Source organism: Lygodium microphyllum, chromosome 6 (genome assembly GCF_053477565.2).
Source record: "Lygodium microphyllum isolate KBCC chromosome 6, Lygodium_microphyllum_v1.1.10, whole genome shotgun sequence".
NCBI classification, from domain to species: Eukaryota; Viridiplantae; Streptophyta; class Polypodiopsida; order Schizaeales; family Lygodiaceae; genus Lygodium; species Lygodium microphyllum.
This window is the reverse complement of record NC_141140.1, coordinates 28674640-28690293: the sequence shown is the minus strand read 5'-3', so window position 1 is coordinate 28690293 and position 15654 is coordinate 28674640.

Here is a 15654-nt window from a genome sequence, read left to right as displayed (position 1 = left end):
CTACTTCAACAACGGGATCGTGAGCCTATACCTCACTATACAGAGCGTTTTTGGAATGCACTCCTACAGCTACGCATGCTTGAAGACGTACCAGAGACGACACATAAGCGGAAGTATATGTCTGGACTTCTTGGACATTACTACGCTGAAGTGAACATGTTCAAGCCTGCTACCCTTGAAGACGCCATCTCACTAGCTCACGACACTGAAGATAAGTTACGCGGTAGAGACAGACGACCACAGCAATTCCAAGTCAATGGTAATTATGGATCTAAACAATTCAATTCCAATTTTAGACGATTTAATCTAGGTCGTTTCTCTTCACCATCTTTCCGCAAGAATTGGGCTAAACCACCTGCATTACCATCCAATGTCAATCCAAATCCTAAGCCTATTCCACAAGCAAATCCAAATGTACCCAGACTTCCAGCCATTGCAAATAATGTAACCAAAGCCAAGCCAATAGTATGCTATAAATGTCACCAGCCTGGACATCTCGCAGCAAATTGTCATTCAAAGAAGCGACCAGCTCATATCAATTATCTTGGAGCCCTGGACGAAGACGAACATGAGGATATGCCTGATTTCACTGAAGATGAGGACGGCACTACTACTACTTCCGATACTTTACCAGGTATGCCTACTCCACAATCGAGGTTGCTTGGACCTGGCAACGATATGCCGGCTTGCTTCATCTGTGCTCGGGTCATGACATGCAATGGGATAGGTGTGGCCTCCGCATCGAGATTCTTGATGCCAAACAGCCACAATGGGATAGATGGCATGTTGGTTGAACTTGAGGATGGTTTTTGCTTAGGACAATCAATGAAGAGGTGAGCGATTCCACACTCTGGGCACCTTAGGTCTGCCTTGTCTCTATTTGGTTGCTCCTTTTCATGACAATGTGATGAGATGTGCCCTGGATGAATGTATGATTGGATCCTGCGTCTGCCCTTCTAGGCCTCTACCTCAGCCTCTTTCTAACACCATTACTGGCATTGGTTGATAGTCCATAAGGATTGCATTGCCCTCATCGTCGTGCGAGACATATGGGTATACATAAGTCTCTTCCTCATTTGGCTCCTCCACATAGTGAACTGGCACATTAGTTGGTGGATGAGTCACGTAGAGACCAGGCGATCTTGGTATATCTGTAAGGTTTATGTCCATTCTAGGAACAGCCAGTTTAACATCGTTAGGTGTAGGAAGGGTCAATGGGGCCCCCCTTCCGAAGAATTGTTGGGGTCTGCTTGCTAGGTATGGTTGGCCGTAGGGTTGTGAGTACGAGAGTCTTCTTGGTTATCTACAATGCGCAACGTCGTAACCAAATCTACCGCAATTAGCGCAAGGTCGTGACCTAGGGTCTTGACACTCGGCCAACAAGTGGTTTCTGCCACAATACATGCATTGTATGTGCGGGCACGTTGGTCATCTCAACATATCCTACAGTTTGGCTATCTCCATTTTTACCTCAGTCAAGACTTGGTTTTGTCTCAGAGGCCTTCCCCTTGTCCTGGGCTATTGGACCTAATCATTCACTAGAGGCTGACGCTCTCTTCGAACTTTGCAAGTTGGTTTCTTCCGAATTTGAGCTCCTAGAGCTCCGCTCTTTCAGCTGGTCATCCACTCAAATGGCCCCTTCATACACCCTAGCTTTGAGTCTCTCTACAAGCTTGAGTTACCTGCCAAGGCCTTATATAGCTCCTCACTTTGTATTCCACTAATAAATACGGTGGACACCGCTCTCTCAGCAGGTCGTTTGCCCATGGGGATTCTCTTGAAGAGGCTCCTCACATGGGTGACATAATCGTGAATATCCTCTTTCTCTTTTTGCTTGACATTCATCAGTCTCACTAGCAGATTGTCAGAGTATTCGGGCTTGGAGAATCTCTTGATGAAGAGGTTTTTGAGGCCCTTAAAATCTGGTCGTTCTTCGGTATCTAGACTCGTGTACCAAGTCCTACCCTCGTCACCTAAGCAAATCCCGAATGCTTGGGAGTGTTGAGTCAAGTCGGTGAGGTCGTTGGCCTCACAGGCTTGCTCCAATTGCTCTACAAAGCTGTGTGGGTCGTCGTGGGGTTGGTATTTGTTGAGTTGCTTTGCAACAATTTGGATTCTAAAATGGCCCTTAGAGCCTTGGTTTGTTCCTAATCTTGTTAGTAATGATGTCGCTAGTGCTATAGCACTTTGCTCCGCTGCGATGTTATTGAGCAATCACTTCACGAGAAGGTCACTCAATGTCAAGTCTCCTTCTAGGGCTCTCTTGTGATCGGTTTGATTCCCACCTGCCAGGTTCAGCGTCCGTTGTACCTCACGTAATTCTGCATTTTTCCTTAAGCTCCTAGCATGCTGGTCTTGGTTGTATTTCACTATGCCTTGCAGTGCCTTGTGGGTTGGCTTCCGTTCCTCCTCCAAGTCTGTTATGATGGCTTCTACTGTTCTACCGCGGTGCTCATACCGAGCATGCATATCTTAGCTACCTACCAACTACTGAATTGCCTCTTGAAAAAATCCTAAGTCAAGTTCCTCGTTCGGCTTGGTCTAAGCTTTCCTCTCACATAATCATATTCTTGTGCTCCACCAAGCTATCGATCAGGTTGCACAAGCTGGTGAGATCCACTTCTCTAGTGTTGCTTGCTTGGTCCTACTCTGTACCTTGGTTGTTCGTCTATGTCTTGGAATCTTCTCCTACTGGTGGGTTCCTTGAGGTGTTTATTTGAGTGAGTTCCTTAACTTATTGCATCCAATCCTCAATTTACCTCTGCTCAATATATGTGTGTTCTTTCCCATGCACTTGTGCTCAATCAGGATTTCCGTTGTCCTTAAGTGTACTTTAGGTGCGAAAATTCAGGGTGAGTGTGAAAAACAAGTGTCTAAGTGGCTTATGCATCCTCTCGCTTCGTTTTAGGCCTAGTAGGCTTGTTGACCCGCGTTTGGACGTCTTGTCCGTCTTTGGGTTATTTGTCCAAGTTGCAGGGGCCAAGTGTGTCACTCAGACGGGCTGAGGGCCAAATGGGATTGTAGGCCGAGTGGGTTCACTCGGGCGAGCTGAGGGCTAGGCTGAGGGCTAAGTGGTCCGAGGCTAATGGGCCGAGGGCCGAGTGGCCGAGTGGTCTGAGTCAAGTGGGCCGAGGGCTGAGTGGTCCGAGTTGAGTGGGCCGAGCCTAATGGACTGAGGCTAATGGGCCGAGTGCCGAATGGTGAATTCGGTCGGGCTGAGTGTCGACTTGTCCGAGTGGTGCTGGGCCGAGTCGGCAAGGCTGAGGGCCGAGTTTTAAGGCTGGTCCAAATGCTTCACCTGGACAGGCCAAGTGAAAGGCATCCAAGTAGAGTTGGTTGAGGGCCGAATGGTTAAGTGGGCTGAAGGGTCAAGTGGGCCGAATGGTTTGAGGGTCGAATGGTCAAGTGGGCCGAATGGTCAAGTAGACTGAATGGTCCGAGGGCTGAATGGTCAAGTGGACCGAATGTCCCAGGGCCGATTCTGGGTCTCAGCCCAGAATCACCGACACTCGAATGGGCCAAGCTATGCACGACAACGGCTGCATTGGGAATGATTTCATCGAATCTAACGATCCACACAACCACTGAGCACGCCGCCTTCCAGATCAAAAACCCAAACTTTCTACCTACCTCAAGCTCCGGTTTGGGGATAAATCCATTACTTCGATGCTCGATATGCGGACGAGGGCTCAAGCTTGAATCCGTTAGTCCCGTCAACGGAACCAAAATGTGGGAGCTCTCGCTCAACCTCCAAGACCCACGGACCACTTATTGCTTCAAGCGTTCCAAGCCAAGCACTAATGGATACCTCTCACATAGCTGATGCACCATCCATATCTACGGGTGTAGTGAGCTTACCTCCATGCCGATCAAGTTATCTCCTCTCCCGCACACTCTGGTAGCTCCACGATCCAAGTGCAAGCTTCAAGAAAGCTCTATCCTCAAGCTCCATGCTCCAAGTTCCATTACCGCGAGCAAGAGAAGAGAAGAGAAGAAGAGAGGAGAAGATGGAGAGCTTCTCCTCCCTGGTCCCTCACCCTCATACACTCACTCCCTCACACTCTCACACTCCCTATCTCAAGCACAAGCTCAAGCAAGCAAGAAGATGAAGAAGAAGAAGAAGAAGAGGAGAGCCACTTTTTTCCACACACAAGAATGAGCTTTCGTTCAATTTTTGAACTTTATATATACAAACCCTAAAACCCCCATGGGCACCCATCCCTTGTTACATGACTGGCCATTGTGGCAAGGTCCCTCTTCTTGCTTCATGCCCTAAGCCTATACCCATCTATTCTTTTACAAGTGCCAAATTCAACATAAACCATTGACAGTATCTCTCATGGTGAATGAAGCATTGAACTCCCTTGTAGTTGGTTGCTAGTGGTAAATTGACAATCACTCTAACTTTAGAAAAGTTGGTAGCAATCTCATTTTTTGAGATCACATGTCCTAGGATACATCCATACTTTACTCATCAAAACTAGAATTTTAAGGGATTCAATGAGGTATTGTCTACACCATTCAAAGAGTAGGTAGAGTTTGTGTAGGTGCTCCTTCCAATTGGAATGAACACACAAATCATCAAAACAACAAATACTTCTAGCCACTTTCTAAACACGTCCTTTAAAATAGCACATATAAGATGCTAAAAGGTATTAGGTGCATTAGTCAGCCCAAATGGCATGACTATGTAGGCAAACACATTCCATTCTATTGTAAATGCCATTTTATGCTGTCATCTGGGTATATTTGTACTTGGTTATAGTTGGAGGAGCCATCCTGGAAACTGTATGCTTCCTTTCTTGCCCCTCTCTCAAGCATGTGCTTGGTATACAATAATGGATAATTCTCTCTCTTTGTCGTTGCATTGATCTTTTTGTAATTCACGCACACTCGAATCTTACCATTCTTCTTGAGGACAATTACTTTGGGTGATACCTAGTTCGTGTGCTCAATCTCGTAAATGAATCCAGCATTCAATAGCTTGTATATTTCCTCCTTCATAGCATAAGCATGCTTTGGATTCATTGCATATGGTCTTCGTTTTACTGGTGTTGTGTAAGGGGTCATAGGAATTTTGTGAGTCACAATACTCGTATTGATTCCTTTCAGCTCTTCTAAGGACCAAGCAAATACATCTACCTACTCTCATAAGAGATTAATGAGATTGTGTTTCTCGTGCTTAATTAAGTTGTCAACTATATACATGGGTCAAGGTTTGTCCTCTTCCCTTGCCAAGTTGACTTTCTTAACTTTGGTGGATCCTTCAATGGGTTCACTAACCTGTCTTGCTCATTTGGCACCTATCAACACGACTACATTGTTGCCTTTATTATACTTAGTGAAGCATTTGGGTAAGTCATGTGGTTTCTTTTGTCATTTGGCTTCTCAGGATTTGGGTTGTTTTTGTCTCTCTTCCTTGAGCCTCTTGCACCCTCAGATGGACCAAGCAGTTCTTTTTTGTCTATTTTTAAGCACTTCTTGGCATAAAAAATCATCTGTCATTGGCAACCACGGGATAGGGTAACTCAGCCCGTCAAATCCCACGAATAGATCTGCACATAAACAACAAAAAGGAGCATCAAGCTGATACAAAAAATACACAACACAACACATCACAACTCATACCCTACCCCCTAACAAAACCAAGGCATGAAATCCACGAGGAGTAGGCCCAAGATAATCTGATAGAAGGCCCGAAGCTAGTCATTAACCGACTGCTCCAACATGACCAGACTAAAAAAAACTATCAAAGAGGTTGCCCTAAGTGATGGTATGACTTACCTTCCTAACTAAGGATAACTCAACCAGGAGCTCCTACTAGGCGAGGACTCCTATAGCTTGATCAGGAAATATTTTCTTTTAGCACATTTCTTCTTGTAGGCTTTTATTTTTCCATACTTGGGCATGTAAAAAGGAGAGAGTTGAGTGTAGTGACCCAAGGAGAACATGGCATTGGCCTCAGGTCCTGTCTCGGTACCCAAGAACCTACCAAGCCCTCGCAAGGCGGCACTAAATCCTTTTCTTACGCTCACTTTTATCTTCGCTCCAACCTTCTTATATTCTTTATTTGTCTGCTAAATGCCACCCCTAGGAAGACAAGGCATCGGCTCTGGATCTTGTCTCATCCCCAGGAACCTACAAGGCCTTTGCAAGAAGATAAACAATAGCTCAAGGATTTTTCTTTCTTTCATTTTCTATTTTTATAGGGGTAAAACCCCTTTTTACACACCTCCGTATATATATACTTTCTTTGAGATATTCAGGATTTTTCTTCTTTTTATCATCATCATTTTAGTAGGCTTCTCTAACTGCCTCACAACTAGCAAGAACTCCCAGAATGGCTACCTAGTAGGTCAGTAGAACAGGGTCACTAGAACTCCCCTCTAAAATAGGTTTTTCAATGCCTGATAATGCCCTTGCAGGAGGCAAGGACTACTCAGACCTCCCCTAGACATACATAACCTAAACCTGGGACTTCATGCCTCAAGTGCCAGTCCCCAACAAACAAAAGAAAGTAACCCTCACCTGAACATATATCATTAATTGCTTAAGGTAAAAAACTCAAAAAGGGGACAAAACCACCTGGAATGGCTATAAGAAGCTCCTTTGCAGCAAAGCCTCCCTCCAGCAACTTCGTCAACTTGTATGGCGCAATCACTAAAACAACAAAGCATTAAATGTACCTGTACCAAACAGAGATAGGGCCCTCTTGGCCTAAAGAAATAGCACTTTTCATTGCAAACTAACGGGCCCTCTTGGCCTAAAGAGATAGATTATTAAAACTTGAAAAAAAAGGACCCTCTTGGCCTAAAGAAATCATACATTAACTACTTAAAGCTACTAGCCCTCTTAGCCTAACGGAATCAAACAAAATAGCTCATAGAGATCCCTCCTTGGAAGAAGGCAGATATACGCAAATACGCTCCATTCCAAGGGGACAAATAGGGCTCTTAGCCCTAAACTAAATGCATCAAATTATGGCCCTTACCTCCTGCATATGTAGCAAGAGGTGTATGCATAATATGCCTTCTAATCAACCTATGGGTCCAAGATAATAGTGGTAGATGGGTCTTGGCTACTCTTTGCATTACCCATATCAACCATGGCTTGCCATATAACGAGTGGTCTGATAACATCCCCCACAAGCGACCAGGTCCTATCTCAGTATCAATAGCAACATCCGAACTAGGACCACAGTTGAAAAAGAGGTCCACTTCATAAGCAAAATTAGCTAAGGAATCCGCAAACTGATTCCAATAACGTGGAATGAGCTGAAGAGATATGCTCTCAAATTCATCAAGTAGGGTCATAGCAGTTCAATGATACATACGAAGGAGAGGATTCCGGACTGTATATGTCCCATTGAGTTGATTTAAGATCACATGGGAATCCCCTTTTATTAACAACCGCCTAATGCCACCTTTCTTGGCAATATTCAGTCCCATAATCAAGGCTTATACTCCGCCATGTTGTTAGTAAATCCTACCCCGAGGTAAGCAGTTAATTTCATTGTAACTCTACGTCGGGGATCTCGGATAACTACTCCAATACTTTCTTTTCTATTAGGACCCCTGGACGCTCCATTGAAGTATAATGTATACGTCCATAATGGGTTTACACAGCCAGCCATCAAGAACTCCCCTATTCGTAATTATGATAGTCAAAGTTCAACATATTTAGAGGATGAACTGACGGCTCCATCGCACCTTCTTCATTGAACTCAATAGGGATGCTTGTCAAGATTTGTAAGCAGTGATGGCAGAAAACTTTAATTTCCCACACAAAGGTATCATCTTCTTGCTCAATCACTTTATATCCTTTGCTCCACCAGATAAGCCTCCCCTGATGATATCTTTGCTCGAGATATGGGTGCTCCAAATAAGGAATTAACTGCCCCATCAACCAATTTAAGCTCTCCTGCTGCTGTAGGTCTCCAATCTCAGCCCCAGCATGGACTTGCAATGCATTTTTCCGCATTAGCATACTTAGAAATAATAAGGTTTAATCTTATTAAGATTAATCTTATTCTTAAATTCCACTCCTTGTAGATCAACTAATAGAACTGTGGACTTATTTTTACCTATCCGAACTATCTTGTAAGGGCCATCCCGTCAAGGTTCCAACTTTCCTAGAAATAGCTCCTACGTGCATCGTAATATAGAACTAAGTGCCCCTTTTTAAAGGTATATTTCTTTGTTTTCAGATCATGCAACCATTTCATCCGCTATTTAGCTACCTCCTGGTGCAACAAACTCTGCAATTTGAGCTCGTCCAAGTGGGCTATAGTCATAAACCGCTCAAATAGGGTATCTTCATCACCCAGAGAATGATTGATTATGAATCTAATGGTCGGCAACTCAATTTCTAAGGGCAATACACACTCCTCCCCCTATAAACTAATTTGAATGGGGTGTGGCCAATGGCTCGTTTAAACGCCGTATTATACGCCCAAACCGTCACATATAATTTTGTATCCAAGTCCCACTTCTTTTCAGAGACTATCTTGGATAGGATATCCATAAGTTGCTTGTTGGTACTTTCAACTTGTCAATTTGCTTGCGGATTATAGGGGTTCGTCTTTTTATGCTTGATTTTCCAAGCTTCAGTCAGACTTTTAATCACTTTATTTAAAAAGTGCTTTCCACGGTCCGATACTATTTCTTTTGGTAGATCAAAATGGCATATGATTTGCTCAAGTAGGAAAGTGGCAATCTCTTTTGCATTGTCCTACCTCATCACCCGTGCTTCTGACCACTTTGTAAAGTAATCAGTTGCTACTATAATATATCTCTTCTGAGTAGTAGATGACGGGGTAATAGGACCCACAAAGTCAATGCCCCACTTCTCAAATGGAAAGATAGCCATGATAGGCGTAAGTGGATGCTTCCTATTCTCTCGACTATCATGTCTTTGACACGTATCACATCTCTTGACATAGTCAAATGAATCTTGGAAGATGGACGGCCACCAATAACCAACTCTTAAAGCTTTATGTGCCGTTAATCGCTCAGCAAAGTTCCCTCCACAAGCGGAGTCATGGCACTCTTCCAAAATAAAAGGAACCTTGTCAGGCATCACACATCGGTGATAGATATCATCAACACCGTGCCGATATAATGTGCTTGCGATTAAGGAAAATTTCAATGCATATTGTTTAATTTCCTCTTCTCCGATTTTGATAAAGTAGCTCCAGTCTCTCCCGTAGAAAGATAGTGTGTTATAGTAGCATACCAAGAGGGAATAGATGCTGTATCAATCTTGAACAAAGTCTCCATGTCACTTCCTTAGCCATGACCTCTTTTGGTTCTCTGAAATCCACAAGACACTCTACAATGCCCTGAAGCTTTGGCAGCTTGCTCTTAATCTCATAATCAAACTCTTGCAAAGTGATTAACCACTTTGCTCAACGATCAGGCTGTTGTAACTTATTCAACAACAATCGAAGCCCTTTCGCCTTCGTATAAAAAACCACCCTCTCATAAAGAATGTAGTGCCTAAAATTTTTGGTCACAAATACCATCGCAAGGCACGACTTCTCTATATAGGTGTAGTTAATTTCCGATATGCCCAACGTCTGACTGGAAAAAGCTATCGGATGGTACCACTTTTCCTCCCAAATTTGGACCAAACAGCAGCTGATACTATACATGGTTGCTGCTGAAAATATATAGAACATTTTGCCCATTTTTTGTACTTTTAAAACAGGCGCTTTGGCAAGCTCCTGCTTCACATCATCGAAAGACACTTTGCAAGCATCACTCCATGTAAACTGACAGAGTAGGTTTGTCAACGGCAACGTTCTTTCTGTCAAGGCATTGATAAACCTCCGAAAATACCCTATTGATGATAGAAAGCTATGCACTTCCTTTGGAGTACATGGCAAACTCATGGCAACTATGACCTTGATCTTTTCAAGATTAGTCGCAATCCCTACGGAACTGACCACATATCCTAACAAGAGCCCATAAGGGACTCCGAAGACACACTTCCGTGGGTTAAGAGCTATGAAAAATTGTCTGCAACGCTCAAAACACTTGCGCAAAATGATCAATTGTCTATCCCTTACGGCGGCTGCTCTCAAATCCTCAATGAATACTTTCAACTCCTCTAGGGAGATGTCACCAAAGGTCTTGTCGGCTGTTATTTGCCACGAACCAGGTGTATTACACAACCCAAATGCCATCACATGGTACGCAAAGGTACCAAAGACTATAATAAATGTCGTTTTTAGCTTGTCTTGCTCAGCGATCGCCATTTGGTTATACCCTGCAAAGTAGTCCATAAATGAATAGATTTCCCTACCTACTAGTTGATCCAAAATTTGGTCAATAAACGGCAACGAGTAGTAATCTTTAAAAGTCTGCTTATTCACCTCTCTAAAATCTACACAAAGATGGATTTGATTATTATTCTTCTTCCTAATCACAACTGGTGAGCATCATTCGGTATGCTCAATAGGGAAGATCAAACATGCTTTCCGCAACTTCTGTAGTTCCTCGTACAACTTGTCCCTTAATTAAAAAGTCATACGCCTTACTTTTTGATGTACATGGCGGGTACCTTCCTTTACAGGAATAGTGTGCACAGCTAGACTGGGAGGAATACCCCGAAGTTCATCATAGCTCCAAGCAAAGATATCGCGAAACTCTCGAATTAAGGACACATAATCCTCTCTTTCTTCCGCACTGAGCAAGGACCCTAATTTAATTGGCGACGAATCATTTAGCGTACCAAGATCTAGCTCAATAACGTCCGCGTCTCTTATTCGATCATGAGGCTCTATCGGCTCATTCAAGGTTATCTGATAAATATCCTTTGTAGTGGACCCTTCCTTAGATCCATCGCTCAATGACATCTCACTACCAGATGGATCATCTACTGTTTCTAGTTTAGTTGAGAATAGTGGAGCTCTCTCACTCTGAGGAGACTCAAGGTAAGCATCCACTATTAATAGCATTTCCACGCTCGCAACTGTAACGTGGACCTTAGTAATGCAACCTTATGGTTGTCTTAGACTATCATCAGCCATCCTAAGAAGTGTGGAGCCATCTTTTTGGATCTCTAGACCTAACCTCTCCATCAAGTCTGAACTTATGATATTGATGGAGGATCCAGTGTCCACGATTGCGTGCTCCACTAATATTCCATCCACATATGCTAGAACCCTAGGGCAATGCTTTTCAGCATGATCGAACCAATCTTCCCCCACTCTAGCTATGCCCAAAGGTTCTACTATATACCCTATATGCAGGATTTTCTTGAATTCCTTGCATACTCTTGGAAAATGTTTAATCAATTGTAGGAGATTCACGTCTAGTTTAACTTCGCAAAGGAAACTTGCTAGATCAAAGTCGTGGTAATTAGCCAAAGTTCTCTTCTCGCGCCAAACCATTCTCTCCTTTGGTCTTTCCATCAGCTTTGGTGCCTCTTTTTTAGCCTTTACCTTCTTTCTTGGCAATCCTTTCTCCTCCTCGGGATCGACTTTACTACTAACATGTCTTAATGGTCCACCTTCCATATCAGGATTCAAGACTCGCTTTTCCCTAGCATCTTGCTTAGGGCTTTCCTCAACAGGTTTTACAATTCCTTTGTCACCCTCTTTAATCTTTTGACCTCTTGTTACGGCTCATAGATTAGAAGTTTCAGCATCATTGACACGTACAGCCTCAATGAGGCTGACTCCACTGCCATGAGGTAACTCCTCTACAATAGTCTTTCCTCTTTGCAGTATTTGCCTTGGTCCATTCTCTTGCTGGAGATTATTCCCTTGTGCGCGATGGTTAACTGGACTTGGTTGTTTACTCTCTTGTTGAAGAGAACTAATCTTACTCCAACTGGTAGCAGCTAAGTGGTCAGAATTCCCGCAAATATCACATTTTAAATTCGGGTAATTCCTAGGGAAATATTGGCCCTGACACCACTTACAGTTGAATCTTGAGGGGCCACCCTCTTTAGGGTGTCGGCTCCCTATTAAATTCTGTTGCTTCTTAAGGAAATTGACATCCACAGCTATTTGTCGATACTGTTTAGAGATCATATCGGTGTAGTGCTTCATCATATCCTTAACTTCACCAAGGACATTAGAAGCACTCAACTCATAGCCGCGATCGTCAGTCTGTTGCCCCATGGGCCTAACCACTTGATTAGGAATTATCCGCTAACCAACTGGGACAACATTAGGATTCATTGTTTGGTTTCCACCACTATTTAGTGAGACCGCCTGACTAGCCATAGGCATAGTCATGCTAGGAGGAGCTGGTAACATAGGCAGATTCGACATAATACTCCCTCTGCCACTCGTGTTTAACATGGCGTCCCCTTAGCTCCCATTGGTCAAGGCCAAATTATTACCATTCCAATTCATCCTTGCTGCATAAGCCGCTTGCAAGCACGACTCTACTCCTTCTGCTTGGGTAATGGCATTGTCAATATCAGCCAGAGTAACACTACTCAGCTACACATGGATATTAAAATCCAATCCATGTAGGAAATATTGCAACTGTGCAGCCACTCAAATAGAAATATAAGCGTTAAGTTTGCGAAGAACTTGCTTTGGTTTCTTGGCATATGCCTGGACATTCTCATTTGGCTCTTGGCGTGTTACATTCAGAACACGCAACTAATATTGCCTGCCCTTCTCAGGGGAAAACTCTCTACGGAAAGCTGTAAAGAATTGGGCACTGCTAGTTATGGTTCCGACATCTAGACCATGATACCACATTGTCGCTCTTCCTTTTAATGTCATGTTGAAGAACATCATTAGGTGTCCTTCATGTTGGATTCGATATTTGAACATGAGCATTTGAAACTCCTTAATGTGGAGTTCTCCATCTTCTTCTGCTAACCCATGGAAAATGGGCAATGGTACTCCTAATGCCGGTAAATAAGGTGTACCTGCTAGAATTGCGATAGGTTATGCCATGGCTATAACCAGATTGAAAACAGGAGTTTGTGTAGGCAACACTAAATCCCCACTTGTTGTGGGTTGATTAACTGAAAATAGGGAAGTACCAAGACTTCCACTTGCACTCGAAGAGCTACTCGTAACACCTAGGTTACTAGAACCGCTACCACTTATGCGTAACGGGCTGATCCTTTGAGGAGAATAGCATCTTACAATCTCCATCTGCTGTCTAGCCTTCTCAGCACGTTCTGCTTTTTGTATTTCGACTTGACGGTCCTTGTCAGAGGACATAAACCAACTATTTGGTCCCTAAAAACCCTCGATTCGAGAACCACCACTTGTTGGCGGCTCTCAGCAAAACGCACTAGTGATGGGACCTAAAATGGGCTGGCACTGGCTATGGCACTAGCCAGACCTCATGCATACGACAAACAATCCCACCATATGGCCTCGCGGGCTAGGAGCATCTAAAACTCACTTTGCACTAAATGCTTATGGCGATTTTGTGTTTATATCCAATATGTAGTCCAACGTTCACCTTCCATTCTCCTTAGAGGGAGATCCCATAACATATAGGCATAATGCCTCGTAATACACACATAGGGAAGCACCTCTCAACTGATTGCCATGGCTCCATTGTGACTGTGGATTGGCCCCAAGATGCATCGCTAACACATATAACATTCGCACAAACTCCACTCTTTCATAATTCAACGTTCCAGGAGATTTTGATTTGCCTCACAAAACTCTCCCCTACGGAAGCGCCCGTCTAACCGACGACTTAGGTTTCTTGTCTTCTCAGTGTTGGTCAAAGTTTATCAATCAATTGCAATGCATTCCAGGAGATACCACATGACATGCTTGATGCAAGGTGTATGACAATTGTGCACAACCATTTTATGATTTAAAAAAACCAGCCATGTGAGGTGCAGAAAACAGTCCTTCCATGAATTTTAACTAAGCGTTACTTGCTGCGCTGCTTTAGGGACTAGCATCGGAACTTTCGTGCTACTAGTCGCCTATATTTAATTATGGAACGATCCCTAAATTCTATACACAAAGAGGGAAATCAGAATTTGTATCTTTTCAGCAATTAGATCGTCGCACAAACTTCTTCCCCCCCTCACCGTTTAGGTGTTGCTGCGTTGCATAGGTATAAATGGTTGTCGTGTGTCATTTTTGTATGAAAAAACCAATGAACATGTACTATAACACAAAGGACGAGGCCAAACTGAGGCTTGACCTCATGCTTTAACCTCACTAAACATTCACACACATAAATCTTATTTTTAAATATTTTTTTAGCGCGAAAATCTCAATTTTCTCTATTTTTCACTATTTTTTCTATTTATTATTCATGAAAAATAGGCATTTTTTAATTTATTTGTGTTGGCTTATTATTTTGACTAAAACTTAACATTTTCTCTGAGTTTATTCCATTTCCACTCCTTTTTCCCAACTCAAAAGCGAAAAAACTACTCATTTCCATTGAAAAATGACATTTAACGAGTTTTAGCAAATTAATAACGGCTCTAAATCATTATGGGTTCTGCATTTTCGTAGTTGCAGCCCTCAAACATGATGCAAACAAGATTCAAACAAACATTCATCGCATATGAACAACATTTGGACCATGAAACAACAAAAACAAAGCCTATTTCTTCATAAAATTGGAGCATACCGCGTGTCTTGCGTGTTGCGGGTTTTTTAGTAATTATTCCAGGCAGCCCACCGACCGACCGGCAACCATTTTTCAGTGCTGAACCTCTTTCCTCAGCCTCCTCTGATAGGACCTAAAATGGGTCAGCACTGGCTATGGCACTAGCCGGACCTCATGCATACGACTGACAACCCCACCACACGGCCTCGCGGGCCAGGAGTATCTAAGACTCACTTTGCACTAAATGCTTATGATGATTTTGCGTTCATATTCCCTTCTCCTCAGAGGGAGATCCCATAACATATAGAGATAATGCCTCATAATACACACATAGGGAAGCACCTCTCGGCTGATTGCCGCGGCTCCACTGCGACTCTCCTACACCTCAGGGATTGGTTCCAAGATGCATCGCTAACACATATAACATTCGCATAAACTCCACTCTTTCATAATTCAGCGTTCCAGGAGATTTTGATTTGCCTTAGAAAACTCTCCCCAATGGAAGCGGCCATCTAACCAATGACTTAAATTTCCTATTTTCTTAGCATTGGTCAAAGTTTATCAATCAATTGCAATGCATTCCAAGAGATACCACGTGACATGCTTGATGCAAGGTGTATGACGATTGTGTACAACCATTTTATGATTTAAAAAAATCAGCCATGTGAGGTGCGAAAAACAGTCCTTTCATGAATTTTAACCAAGCATTACATGCTGCGCTGCTTTAGGGACTAGCATCGGAACTTCCGTGCTACTAATCACCTATATTTAATTATGGAATGATCCCTAAATGCTATGCACAAAGAGTAAAATCAGAATTTGTATATTTTCAGCAATTATATCATCGCACAAACTTTCTCCCCCTCTCACCGTTTAGGTGTTACTGTATTGCATAGGTGTAAATGTTTGTCTTGTGTCATTTTTGTATGAAAAAACCAATAAACACATACTATAACACAAAGGACAAGGCCAAACTAAGGCTTAACCTCATGCTTTAACCTCGCCAAACATTCACGCACATAAATCTTATTTTTTCGTATTTTTTGAGCGTGAAAACTCTAATTTTCTCTATTTTTTACCATTTTTT